Source organism: Rhinoraja longicauda, unplaced genomic scaffold (assembly GCF_053455715.1).
Source record: "Rhinoraja longicauda isolate Sanriku21f unplaced genomic scaffold, sRhiLon1.1 Scf000058, whole genome shotgun sequence".
Classification (NCBI taxonomy): domain Eukaryota; kingdom Metazoa; phylum Chordata; class Chondrichthyes; order Rajiformes; family Arhynchobatidae; genus Rhinoraja; species Rhinoraja longicauda.
In genome coordinates, this window is record NW_027601276.1 from 236,904 (window position 1) to 251,533 (window position 14,630).

The following is a 14,630-nucleotide window of genomic DNA, read 5'->3' on the forward strand; positions in this document are numbered from 1 at the left end:
CCCGCGGCGTCTGAGCGAGAGAGCCGTTTCCCGCCACCAACACTCCATCTCCTGGAAAGTGCAAAGAAGTGGACAATGTCTCAATAATGGGACAAATTTCACAATTCTACCCGGTCCCGGCCAGAGCTTTGCCCCATCTGGTTCTAAAACAATAGACTGTAAATGGGAGGGGATCCTCCCTAAATCCCGGCTGTGATCACCCGAAATGAGTTTGGTTTCAGTTTAGTTTTATGGTCACGTGTACCGAGGTACACTGAAAAGCTTTGTAAAGAGGATGGTAAAGAATGCCTTTGGTACATTGACCTTCACCAGTCAGTGTATTGAGTACCGAAGATGGGACACTGTTACAGTTGTTGAGGCCACTTTTGGAGTACACTTTTCAATCTTAATCACCCTGCCCTAGGAAGGACGTCATTAATCTGGAAAGATAGAGAATATGTCTAAGGATGTAGCCAGGGCTAGAGAGGTTGGGTTGGCAAAGACTTTATTCCTTGAAGCGGAGAAGGGAGGATCTCACAGAGCTGTATACACTTATGATAAGGTGAAAGCCCAGTCCTTTAACCCAGAGTAGGGTAATAAAAAAACCAGAGCCCATAGATTAAAGTGAGAGAAACCAGGTTTGATCGGAATCTGACGAGCAAGTTTTTCATTCAGAGAACAAGCTGCTAAAAGAGGTAGTTGTGTCTGGTACAATAACAACATTTAAAAGACACTTGGTCAGGTACACGGATCGGAAAGGGTTGAAGGGATATGGGCCAAACATGGGCAAAAAGAATGAAGGGAGATGGGGCATCTTGACTGGCATGGCTGAGTTGAGCCCAAGAGCATGTTTCCGTGCTGCATGACTCTGAATCTAAACCAGTTTGCCTTCAATGCGACTCACCAGAGTGGTAGTCCTGTCGCCACCAGTCCAGAAAAGCTGTCTCATACCTTGCTCTCTTCCTACAATGCAGCTAACCGTAGTTCATCCAATGCAAATGAATCAGTTTGTGTGCCAATGCATTTCAGCTCAATTTACATTTAATGCAGTCTCGCAGCATTAATAGTGTACAAAGATGGAGAGTGACAAAGTCAATTCAGAAACAAGTGTTCTGAACTTAAAGAAAGGTAACTTTGAGGGTATGAGACGTGAATTGTTCAAGATAGACTGGCAATTTATACTTAAAGGGTTGACGGTGGACATGCAATGGAAGGCATTTAAATGTTGCATGGATGAACTACAACAATTGTTCATCCCAGTTTGGCAAAAGAACAAACCAGGAAAGGTGGTGCATCCGTGGCTAACAAGGGAAATCAAGGATAGTATTAAAACAAAAGATGAAGCATATAAATTAGCCAGAAAAAGTATCATACCAGAGGACTGGGAGAAATTCAGAGTCCAGCAGAGGAGGACAAAGGGCTTAATTAGGAAAGGGAAAATAGATTATGAGAGAAAACTGGCAAGGAACATAAAAACTGACTGCAAAAGCTTTTATAGATATGTGAAGAGAAAAAGATTAGTTAAGACAAATGTAGGTCCCTTGCAGTCGGAAACATGTGAATTGATCATAGGGAACAAGGAGATGGCAGAACAATTGAACAACTACTTTGGTTCTGTCTTCACTAAGGAAGACATAAACAATCTGCCGGAAATAGCAGGGGACCGGGGGTCTAACGAGATGGAGGAACTGAGGGTAATCCAGGTTAGTCGGGAAGTGGTGTTAGGTAAATTAAATGGGTTAAAGGCTGATAAATCCCCAGGGCCAGATAGGCTGCATCCCAGAGTGCTTAAGGAAGTAGCCTCAGAAATAGTGGATGCATTAGTGGTAATTTTTCAAAACTCTTTAGATTCTGGAGTAGTTTCTGAGGATTGGAAGGTAGCTAATGTAACCCCACTTTTTAAAAAGGGAGGGAGAGAGAAAACGGGGAATTATAGACCAGTTAGCCTAACATCGGTAGTGCGGAAAATGCTAGAGTCAGTTATTAAAGATGTGATAGCATCACATTTGGAAAGTGGTGAGATCATCGGACAAAGTCAGCATGGATTTATGAAAGGCAAATCATGCCTGACGAATCTTATAGAATTTTTCGAGGATGTAACTAGTAGAGTGGATAAGGGAGAACCAGTCGATGTGTTATATCTGGACTTTCAGAAGGCCTTCGACAAGGTCCCACATAGGAGATTGGTGTACAAACTTAAAGCACACGGTATTGGGGGTTCAGTGTTGAGGTGGATAGAGAATTGGTTGGCGGACAGGAAGCAAAGAGTAGGAATAAACGGGTCCTTTTCGGAATGGCAGGCAGTGACTAGTGGGGTACCGCAAGGCTCAGTGCTGGGACCCCAGTTATTTACAATATATATTAATGATTTGGACGAGGGAATTGAATGCAACATCTCTAAGTTTGCGGATGACACGAAGCTGGGTGGCAGTGTTAGCTGCGAGGAGGATGCTAGGAGGCTGCAGAGTGACTTGGGTAGATTAGTAGAGTGGGCGAATGCAAGGCAGATGCAATATAATGTGGATAAATGTGAGGTTATCCACTTTGACGGCAAGAACAGGAAAGCAGAGTATTACCTGAATGGTGGCCAATTAAGAAAAGGGGAGATGCAACGTGTCCTGGGTGTCATGGTGCACCAGTCAATGAAAGCAAGCGTGCAGGTGCAGCAGGCAGTGAAGAAAGCGAATGGTATCATATCATATCATATCATATATCTACAGCCGGAAACAGGCCTTTTCGGCCCTCCAAGTCCGTGCCGCCCAGTGATCCCCGTACATTAACACTATCCTACACCCACTAGGGACAATTTTTACATTTACCCAGCCAATTAACCTACATACCTGTACGTCTTTGGAGTGTGGGCATTCAGAGCAAGAGGTTTTGAGTATAGGAGCAGGGAGGTTCTGCTGCAGTTGTACAGGGCCTTGGTGAGACCGCACCTGGAGTATTGTGTACAGTTTTGGTCTCCTAATCTGAGGAAAGAAATTCTAGCCTTAGAGGGAGTACAGAGAAGGTTCACCAGATTGATCCCTGGGATGGCAGGACTTTCATATGAAGAAAGACTGGATAGACTAGGCTTGTACTCGCTGGAATTTAGAAGACTGAGGGGGGGATCCTATTGAAACATATAAAATTCTTAAGGGGTTGGAGAGGCTAGATGTGGGAAGATTGTTCCTGATGTTGGGGAAGTCCAGAACCAGGGGTCACAGCTTAAGGATAAGGGGGAAGTCTTTTAGGACCGAGATGAGAAAACATTTCTTCACACAGAGAGTGGTGAGTCTGTGGAATTCTCTGCCACAGAAGGTAGTTGAGGCCAGTTCATTGGCTATATTTAAGAGGGAGTTAGATGTGGCCCTTGTGGCTAAAGGGATCAGGGGGTATGGAGAGAAGGAAGGTACAGGTTACTGAGCTAGATGATCAGCCGTGATCATATTGAATGGCGGTGCAGGCTCGAAGGGCCGAATGGCCTACTCCTGCACCTATTTTCTATGTCCACCTCGGGAATTTTTAAAGAGAGCTTCTACCATTCCCATTCCAAATTTGGAATCTTAAATGCTCCCCGCTGCATCTGATGCAATGTTTGAAATATACGTCAGTTCTACCACAGCTCGGTCCCTCAGGTGGAGTGTAGGTCTTCCAATGCAGCTTACTGTGTGCGTAGCGAATTCAGTGTTGCCATTGCAGGTGTTTTTCCACTGCAACCAGGCATAACGCTACCGTGGGTCCGATCGCATGTCTAGAAGAAAGGAATAGAAAAGGAAATCTGAAGAAGGATCTTGACCCGAAGCGTCACCTATTAAGGTAGGGTCGTGTTGCCAGAACTACACCAAGCGCCTGGGTAGGTCAAACGGGCATGGTCGTGTACATTCAGCAGAACCAACTCCAGCAACAGCGAATGAGGCACCAGCCAGTCCAAAGCAGTCTCCACCACCAATCACCAATCCTCGGCCATCTCCACGGTGCCCGTCCTCTCCAACGCCCCTTCCATCCCGAACGCCCGCCGGCAGATCTCAAACTTAAGCTCAGCGCCGCGTCGGGGCAAGGGCTGTCCCAAGTACTGTTTCATCAGGCTGCAGGGCAAGGTTTCTCCTTCCACCTCCTGCTCATCCTCTTCGTCCTCTCCGCGCAACGTGGCGCAACAGAAGCCCACCCTTTTCCCTTTTCCCACCGCCCCGCACCCGTCGCAGTCCTGCCAGGTTCCCCAGCGGATGTGCAGCTGGATGATGCGCCCTGAGCCCAGCATGAAGCCCGGGGAAAACCTCAGGCTTTTGTTCACCAGCGTAGACGAGCCCAACTCCCGGTGGGAGACGTGAATCAGCGATGCGTCTTTCTCACCCAGACAGCTTGGATAAACCCGATTTGCAGATGTACATGCCCGAATCAGATGTCCGGGCCTGGGATGAAGTCAAGGAGCCACCCTGTCGGGTGTGGTGGCTGCCCAGTTTACCCATCGGGCCACAAGCCTCGGAATACAGCGAAGGTGTGGGGTTCGGCATGAGATTGGCGAGGCCAAGATACTGCCAGTAAACTGTGCCTTCCTTTGCTTCGGACATCGCTGGGTAGCGCAGGCTGAACGGGTTGTGAGACAGGAAACCAGGGAGCAGGGGGCCGAGCCTGAGTAATTGGCCTCGTCCCCGTCCTGCCTCCGGAAACGGGGCAACCAACAGAAGGGCCAGCAGGCCCAGTATCAACAGCAGGGACGAGTGCCTGCACACCTTGCTTCTGTAATGTCATCACAGCAACTGCAGGCAGGAGCGGGGTGCACGTCAACTCAGCAATGGGGCCCCGTGACCTCAACATTGATGCCGTCACCTGTAAGGAAGAGAAAGCACCACTTCATGGGAGGGGCAGTGTGGAGGGAGCGCTGTTCCACAGGTGGGACCGTGGGAAGGGCTATGAGCAGTGAATGCTGCTCTGTGGGAGGGGCAATGAGGCGGGAATGCTGCTCTGGGAGGAGCAGTGAGCAGGGGATTTTTTTATTCACAAAATGCTGGAGTAACTCAGCAGGTCAGGCAGCATCTCGGGAGAGAAGGAATGGGTGACGTTTCGGGTCGAGACCCTTCTTCAGACTGATGTCAGGGGGGCGGGACAAAGGGGCAGGGAATGCTGTTCTGTGGGAAGAGCAGTGAGCATGGAATGCTGCTCTGTGGGCGGAGCAATGAGCAGGCAATGCTTCTTTGTGGGAGGGGCAGGGAGCAGGGAATGCTTTTCTGTGGGAGGGGCAGTGAGCAGGGAATGCTGTTCTGTGGGAGGGCCAGTGAGCAGGGAATGCTTTTCTGTGGGGGGCTTCCCTCTAATTTCACTCAAATATGTTTTACATTCCTTTAGGCTTTCCGCACCGCTGAGTCCTCAGTGTCCGGCACAAAATGCTGTATTCTCTTTGGGTTCTCTCATCCTCTCGACACCTTGTTACCAATAAAGCGACTCCTGTTTCTTCTCGGAAACATTGTTTACCCTGAACCTCCTCTTTAACAGTCTCCCACTGGATCCATTTCTGGTTTCCTGTCCATGTCAGTCCGTTAAATACCTCAGCTCAATTCAGCACTTTCTGTCCTTACCCAGAATGAAGGCAAATCTTAGATTCCACCCCCCCACCCCCTCCACCCAGATATTCCTCCCTTCCCCCCCAGCTCCTTTCCCATCCCTCCTAGCATCACAGACCACCCTCGCACCTAAATTTAAATCTCCCCCCCCCTTCAGCTCTCCTCACTCAAAGTTAGCACTCCACTCGCCTCCTCATATCCTTCTTCCTTCCATTCAGATACCTTCCCGCCTCTCAGCCCCTCCTCCTCCCTATTCGAATGCTCCTTGTTTCCCCTAAGAACATCTCAACTCAGACGCTCCTCCCATCAATCCCTCACAACTTCGACCCCCCTCCCCTCGGTCCCTCACAAGTCTAACCTTTCTCACAACTCAGTCCATCCTCACAGCTGTCCCACCTCACAGCTCAGTCCCACCTCACAGCTCATCCCATCTTCACAGCTCAGTCCATTCTCACAGTGCAGGCCATCATCACAACTCAGTCCATCTTCACAGAATCCCACCTCACAGCTCAGTCCATCCTCACAGCTCAGTCCATCCTCACAGCTCAGTCCATCCTCACAGCTCAATCCCACCTCACACCTCGGACCCTCCTCAAAACACGTACCCTCCTCAAATCTCGGACCCTCCTCAAAACTCGGAATCTTCTCTCACTCAGATCCTCATTTCCTTTACCTTAGGCCATCATCACTGAAAATCTGTCCTACAGACCTTCTATCTACCCTCATAGCCCCCTTCCTTCCCCTCACTCTTCCCTTCTCCACTCCTCTCCATTTACTCTATTCACTTCCCTTCAGAACTTCTCAACTCAGACCCTCCTCCCTCCCACACGGACCCACTTCTCATTCATCCCTCACAATTCAGACCCTCCTTGCCTCACGACTTAGAACCTCTTCCAGCGGGCCCTCACAACTCAGACCCTCCTCTCAACTCAGACCCCCGTCACAACTCAGACCCCCTCACAACTCAGACCCCCCCTCACAACTCAGACCCTCCTCACAACTCAGACCCTCCTCACAACTCAGACCCCCCCTCACAACTCAGACCCTCCTCACAACTCAGACCCCCCTCACAACTCAGACCCTCCTCACAACTCAGACCCCCTCACAACTCAGACCCCCCCTCACAACTCAGACCCCCCCTCACAACTCAGACCCCCCCTCACAACTCAGACCCTCCTCACAACTCAGACCCTCCTCACAACTCAGACCCTCCTCACAACTCAGACCCCCTCACAACTCAGACCCCCTCACAACTCAGACCCCCCTCACAACTCAGACCCCCCTCACAACTGAGACCCTCCTCACAACTCGGATTCTCACGACTGAGACCCACTTCTCCTCAGCCTCTCACAGGTCTGACCTGCCTCCTCTAAATCCCTCACAACACAGTCCCTCCCTCTCTCTCCCCCTCAGGCTGAGACCCTCCCCTCTCCCCATCAAAGCCTCATTCCTTCCCCTCAGTCTACCCCGCCCCTCCTCCTTTCCTCTCCATTTACTCTCCTCACTTCCCCTCAGAACTCAACTCAGTCCCTCCTCCCCCGGTCCCTCACAACTCAGTCCCTCCTCCCCCGGTCCCTCACAACTCAGTCCCTCCTCCCCTCGGTCCCTCACAACTCAGTCCCTCCTCCCCCGGTCCCTCACAACTCAGTCCCTCCTCCCCTCGGTCCCTCACAACTCAGTCCCTCCTCCCCTCGGTCCCTCACAACTCAGTCCCTCCTCCCCCGGTCCCTCACAACTCAGTCCCTCCTCCCCCGGTCCCTCACAACTCAGTCCCTCCTCCCCCGGTCCCTCACAACTCAGTCCCTCCTCCCCCGGTCCCTCACAACTCAGTCCCTCCTCCCCTCGGTCCCTCACAACTCAGTCCCTCCTCCCCCGGTCCCTCACAACTCAGTCCCTCCTCCCCTCGGTCCCTCACAACTCAGTCCCTCCTCCCCCGGTCCCTCACAGCTCAGTCCCTCCCTCCCTCCTCTCTCCTCCACCCCCCGCCCAGCGATCGGACGCCCCCAACCGCCCGCGCGCGGAGCCGGGATCGTTGCCCTCGCGCTGCAACGGTTGGGGGCCGCGGTGCGCAGGCGCACTGTCTCCAGCCGGCCGCGGGGCCGCTCTGCGCGTGCGCTACTTTTGCAACCGTCACCGCGCCCGGGAGAGAGAGCGCGTGCGCGGGCGGTTGGCGGCGTCCGGTCGCCGGGCGGGGGAGAGAGGGAGGGGCTGAGTTGTGAGGGACCGAGGGGAGGAGGGACTGAGTTGTGAGGGACCGAGGGGAGGAGGGACTGAGTTGTGAGGGACCGAGGGGAGGAGGGGCTGAGTTGTGAGGGACCGGGGGGAGGAGGGACTGAGTTGTGAGGGACCGAGGGGAGGAGGGACTGAGTTGTGAGGGACCGGGGGGAGGAGGGGCTGAGTTGTGAGGGACCGAGGGGAGGAGGGACTGAGTTGTGAGGGACCGAGGGGAGGAGGGGCTGAGTTGTGAGGGACCGGGGGGAGGAGGGACTGAGTTGTGAGGGACCGAGGGGAGGAGGGACTGAGTTGTGAGGGACCGGGGGGAGGAGGGGCTGAGTTGTGAGGGACCGAGGGGAGGAGGGACTGAGTTGTGAGGGACCGAGGGGAGGAGGGACTGAGTTGTGAGGGACCGAGGGGAGGAGGGGCTGAGTTGTGAGGGACCGGGGGGAGGAGGGACTGAGTTGTGAGGGACCGAGGGGAGGAGGGACTGAGTTGTGAGGGACCGGGGGGAGGAGGGGCTGAGTTGTGAGGGACCGAGGGGAGGAGGGGCTGAGTTGTGAGGGACCGAGGGGAGGAGGGGCTGAGTTGTGAGGGACCGAGGGGAGGAGGGACTGAGTTGTGAGGGACCGGGGGGAGGAGGGACTGAGCTGTGAGGGACCGAGGGGAGGAGGGACTGAGTTGGGAGGGATATCGGTCAGGAGGTTCCGAAGGGAAGTGAGGAGAGAGTCTGAATGGAGCGGAATAGAGGAGGGACTGAGGGGCAGGATGGGACTGGGCTGAGAGGGGAAGGAGGCTTTGAGTGGGAGAGTAAAGAGGACTGACGCGCAGTATCTGAGTGAAGAGGGGCTTAAGGGGAAGAGATGGGGAGGATCTGAGTGCAAGAAGTGTTTGAGGGGCGAGAGGAGGGACATGGAAGAAGCTGCCTGAGGGAAAGGGAGGAACATCTGAGAGAGTGGGAATCTAAGACTTTCCAACATCATTAAATGCACAAAGATAAAATAGGAGGGAAGGAGCAAAATCTTGCTGCGGTATTGACTGGGCTAAGATACAAGTGTGTAAAAATCGGCAAAAAAGGAATGAATGGATAACACATTAAATTTTTTAACCTATAATGTGAATGGGTTAAATGGACCGATAAAAAGGAAGAGAATTTTAACACAGATGAAAAAATTGGAAATAGATATAGCTTTCTTGCAAGAAACACATCTAACGGAAAAAGAGCATCAAAAGTTAAAGAGAGATTGGGTAGGAAGTATGGTCGCATCTTCTTTTAACTCAAAAGCAAGAGGGGTTGCTATCCTATTTAGGAAAACGCTACCAATTAAGATACAAAATATTGTAAGTGACCCAGTAGGTAGATTTGTAATGGTACATTGTCAAATTTTCTCAGAATTGTGGACCTTAATGAATATATATGCACCAAATATAGATGATGAGAAGTTTGTGCAGTGTACCTTTTTAAATCTGGCGGAAGCACATGAAAATATATTGATAGGGGGAGATTTCAATTTTTGTTTAGATCCAGTAATGGATAGATCACCAAGGACAACGACAAGGACAAGAGCAGCGAAGACAACCTTGAATTTAATGGAAAATTTAAATTTAATAGATGTTTGGAGGAAAAGCCATCCCAGGGAAAGAGACTACTCCTTCTATTCCAATAGACATGATACATATTCTAGAATAGATCTATTTTTGATTTCAGCTCAATTAAGGGGTAGAATAATACAAATAGATTACAAGGCTAGATTGTTATCGGATCACTCACCATTATTAATGAAAATTACGATGCCAGATAAAGAGCAGTCAGTCTATAGATGGAGACTCAACTCTTTACTATTGAAAAGGCAAGACTTTTGTGATTTTATTCGAGGACAAATTGAATTATTTTTGGAAACAAATTTAAATTCAGTTGATGATAAATTTATTGTTTGGGATGCAATGAAGGCTTATTTGAGAGGCCAAATTATAAGCTACTCATCTAAGATAAAGAAAGACTATAGGAAGGAATCTGAAAGATTAGAAAAAGAAATCACCGTATTAGAAAAAGACTTACAGAAAACTTCTTCAGATACGAAAAAAACACAACTTGCAAATAAAAAATTTCAATATAATACTTTACATACTTACAGAACAGAAAAACTAATATTACGAACTAACCAAAGATATTATGAATTAGGAGAAAGAGCGCACAAGGTATTGGCATGGCAACTGAAAGAAGAACAAATATCAAGAACAATAAATTCAATTAGAACAGATCAAAACATTATTACTTATAAACCTAGAGAAATCAATGAGGTATTTAAGCAATTCTACACTAATCTGTACCATTCTGAATCTGAAAAGGATGAAATTAAGATAAATAATTTTTTATCCAAGATACAATTACCAACAATCTCTAATGAGGAGCAGATGGGACTAAATGCCTCCTTTACTTTGAGAGAGGTGGAGGAAATATTATATTCTTTACCAAGTAATAAATCTCCAGGGGAAGATGGTTTCCTGCCTGAGTTCTATAAAAAAATTAAAGATTTGTTGTTACCAGTATTTATGGAAGTGATACATCAAGCGGAAAAAACTTCTACATTACCAGAATCCTTCTCACTGGCAATTATAACCGTAATTTTTAAAAAAGGGAAAGACCCTTTAAATGCATCTTCTTATAGACCAATATCATTGTTGAATGCAGATTATAAAATAGTTGCTAAACCTTTGGCAAGGAGATTGGCAGAATATTTACCGAAGATGGTTAAAGAGGACCAAACTGGATTTGTCAAAAAAAGGAAAATATCTGATAATGTAGCAAGATTTATAAGTATTTTACATTTAGCACAGAAAAGAAAGGAATTGAGCGTAGCAGTTGCTTTAGATGCTGAAAAGGCGTTTGACAGGTTAGAATGGGATTTTTTATTTAAAGTATTAGAGAAGTACGGATTAGGAAATGGTTTCATTAACTGGGTAAAAGCTCTTTATAAACAACCTAAAGCCAAAGTGGTGACAAATGGCCAATCTTCTCAATCATTTAATTTGGAAAGATCTAGTAGACAGGGTGTCCCTTGTCACCGGCTTTATTTGTATTGGCCATTGAACCTCTGGCAGAGCTAATAAGATCAGATTTAGACATTGAAGGATTTAAAGTGAATCAGGAAAATCACAAAATTACTTTATTTGCAGATGATGTTTTACTTTGTCTTACTAGACCATTGGAATCCTTAAGAAAATTATATTTCAGACTGGAAGAATATGGGAAAGTATCAGGATATAAAATTAATAAAGATAAAACTGAAATAATGCCTCTTTCTGATGTAAAAGAGAAAGTCAGTTTAAATGGCAAAAAGAAGGCATGAAGTACTTAGGGGTTAAAGTAGATAATAAGTTAAATAATCTGTATAAACTAAATTATAAACCACTAATTAAAAAAATTGAGGAGGACTTGAAGAAATGGATGAATCTTCCAATTACATTGCTAGGGAGAGTGAACTGTATTAAGATGAATATTTTTCCGAGGTTACAGTATTTATTTCAAACACTGCCTATACCTTTACCAAATAAAAAATTTCAAGAATTGAATAAAATTGTGAGAAATTTTCTTTGGAAAGGTAAAATGCCAAGAGTGTCTATGGAAAAATTAACATGGAAATTTGAATTAGGTGGACTGCAATTACCAAATTTTAAAAATTACTATCTGGCAGCACAAATGAGTTTTATTTCATCCATTTATCAAGAGGGTGGAAAAACAGCATGGGTTAAAATTGAAATGGATAAAATAAAATAACTATGCCCAGAAGAATTTATCTATAAATGGGAAGCGAAGCTATTAGTTAAGGATCAAGAGTTACCTTTGCTGAAACATTTAATTAATATATTGTTGAAAACAGTTAAAGCTAATGATAAAAGATTTTTTCTAACAGCCATGATTGAATGGCAGAGTAGACCCGATAGGCTGAATGACCCAAATTCTACTCCTATTTCTTATGACCTTATAAGGAAGAGGACAAATAAGTAAAAAGTAAGATCCATTAGGATGTTTCCAGAAATGAAAAACCTAAGCTGTAAGGAAAAATGTGATAAACTGTAAATGTTCTCTTTGGAACTGGGCAGATTGAGGATTGAATGAATTGAGATGAGGTAAATTATGAGGAGATTAAATGTGAAAGATCTTTTTCCCCTCAGCAGAGGTGTTAGAAACAAGAAGTAGATTTAAAATAATTGTTGGAAAAGATTGGGGGGAGATGCGGTTTTTCATCTAGAAGGTGGGAGGGAATCTACAATTTCCCAGTTGAAGGGGTTGAGGAGCCAGAAACTCCCAGCCAATTCACAAAACAATTGAGCGCGTTTGACTAGATCCATGACCTGCTTGGAGTATTGTCAAGGGTAAGAATGTGGCATTAGTCTGAGTAGTGTTTTCCCTAGTGGCAAGGACATGGTTGGCAGAATGACCTTAGTCTTGCCATAAATGTTCAGTGATTCTCGACATGCGGGGTGAAGATTTTGTGCGTGACAGACTGCATGGCACTGTTGATTTTTCCTTCTTTCGCCGGATCCAAAAAAGGAGATCGGGAGACATCGGCCACACACAGAGGCGCGGCGACCGGTAAGACCGAGAGACTGAACACTCACCAAGGCACGACGCGGCGACCAGAGAGTCGGGACAGCCGCAGGCAGTGGCAGCACGTCCCGACAATATGCGGTAGCGGCCGGGAGCACCAGTGGGTGTGCACCACAGCTGAAACCCAATCGCACAGCGGCTTTAGCAGCTTGGAGCAGCCGAGTACGGACCCAGCAGTGCGAGGCCAAATCGTCACGGTGGAGCAACGGTCTACACTACGCTGTTACACAGCAAGACTGCTTCTCGAAGTGGGGTGATATGGACTAAAAATATATATGATAATAATTTGTATGTAAGACTTAATGCCTAATCATTTGTGTGCAAGTTTACATATTATAATGGAAGTGGATAATTGTACACAATGTAGTAAGATTTGGCAAATAAGGGCAACATTGTATTAGTGTTTGAATTTAAAACTCACATATATATATATATAAATATTTATGTATATATATATATATATGAGTAGATTGCATGTTATTGTATATAGTAATACCGATAGCAAGAGGTGTGCAATCCTGTGATACGTTTGATTTGAATCCAAATTTAATATTTCAAGTTACCGTGTTTATGCTGTAAATGGCAAGTAACATGACTCGGTTACCTGAAATGAACTGGCAAGTGCTGGACATTGCCAATGAGTTCTCCCTGTTCAAGCAGAGGATGAAACTGTGCCTGGAAGACTTAGAAATCACATCGGTGTCTAAGCAGGCAACAAAGATAAAACTTGCCTTAGGAGTAGAAGGACTCCGTCGTTTGAATGCGTCAGGTCTGAGTGAAGAGGATCAAAACAAGCCAGAGGAATTATGGACATTCTTTGAGGGCCAGCTGAGGACAAAGGTGAATTTCAGAGTCCACAGGTTGGAGTTGATGCGGTATCGCCAGAAACCGGAAGAATTGCTCGATCAATTTGTCACGCGGTGTCGAGAAAAGAGTCTCCAGTGTAACTTCAATGATCCCGAGCTCAATGAAAGAATCATTGAGTAGATAATTGTGTCAATGCCCTATGAAGGTCTACAGCGAGATCGTCTACAGAAGCCTGCAGGATACACCATTCCAGAGGTGCTTACATTAGGCAGGCAGTATGAGGCCATTGCGGCAGGCAGACAGTGCATTGCAGATTTAAAGCCCAGGTCTCGCAATATAGATGCAGTCAAGACAAGAGGGACAACGAAGCAAAAGCCGCAAGATAAGGAGAGACAAAACCCTTGTGGCCAATGTGCTTTGTTTCATAAGCCCAGGCAATGCCCGGCGTATCGCGACACATGCAGGAAGTGTGGCAAGAAAGGGCATTGGGCAAGTTGTTGCAGGTCTAAGAAGGGTAATATACGTCCATCTAAATTGTCAAGTGGCAAATACAAACAGGTTGACGAGGTACGGCAACAGTCCCAAGGGGGTTATGCATCGTACTGTGACAGTCAAGATGAAGGATCAAATGTGTTTGTCAATACCATCACCATTTCAAGTCTGGACAGGATGCCTGCAATAGGCGATGAGGCATTTGCAGTGTTGAACATCATATGCCCATCGATGAAGGGCGGCACGGTAGCGCAGCGGTATTGCTGCTTTACAGCGAATGCAGCGCCGGAGACTCAGGTTCGATCCTGACTACGGGCACTGTACTGTAAGGAGTTTGTACATTCTCCCCGTGACCTGCGTGGGTTTTCTCCGAGATCTTCGGTTTCCTCCCACACTCCAAAGACGTACAGGTATGTAGGTTAATTGACTTGGTAAATGTAAAAATTGTCCCTAGTGTGTGTAGGATAGTGTTAATAGTGTTAGTGTGCGGGGATCGCTGGGCGGCGCGGACTTGGTGGGCCCAAAAAGGCCTGTTTCCGCGCTGTATATATGAAATGAAATGAAATGAAAGGGGCAACATCGACTGAAGGTGAAGATAGACACCGGAGCTGGAGGAAATACCCTTCCCCTTCGGGTCATACGAGACGTGTATCCACATGACAAATATAAGCAGCACCTATGACCATGCAAAGTCCGACTGACGGCATATAACGCAACAGAAATCCCTTGTTTTGGAACTATATCCATTTCATGCCGATACCAGGGATCGATGTGGTGTGCTCAAGAATTCTTCATGGTAGACGTGGCAGAATCCGCTGTCATAGGCCTAATAAGGTATTAGGCAACTTCAGGTCGTCACGATACATGCCATGGGAACAGAAGAGCACCCATCAGACGCTGGGAAGGAGCAAGACAGTTTCAACGCTGTGGCAGACCTAGTGAAGAGATGGCCTAATCAGTTTGACAGGATTGGCAACTTCAAG

The 14,630-nt window shown here is 47.2% G+C and overlaps 1 pseudogene; it reads right to left on the reverse strand.

Moving 5' to 3' along the window:
• Nucleotides 1-3,775: 3,775 nt before the first annotated feature.
• LOC144612524 (uncharacterized) lies at nucleotides 3,776-12,941 on the reverse strand (annotated as a pseudogene).
• Nucleotides 12,942-14,630: the final 1,689 nt, after the last annotated feature.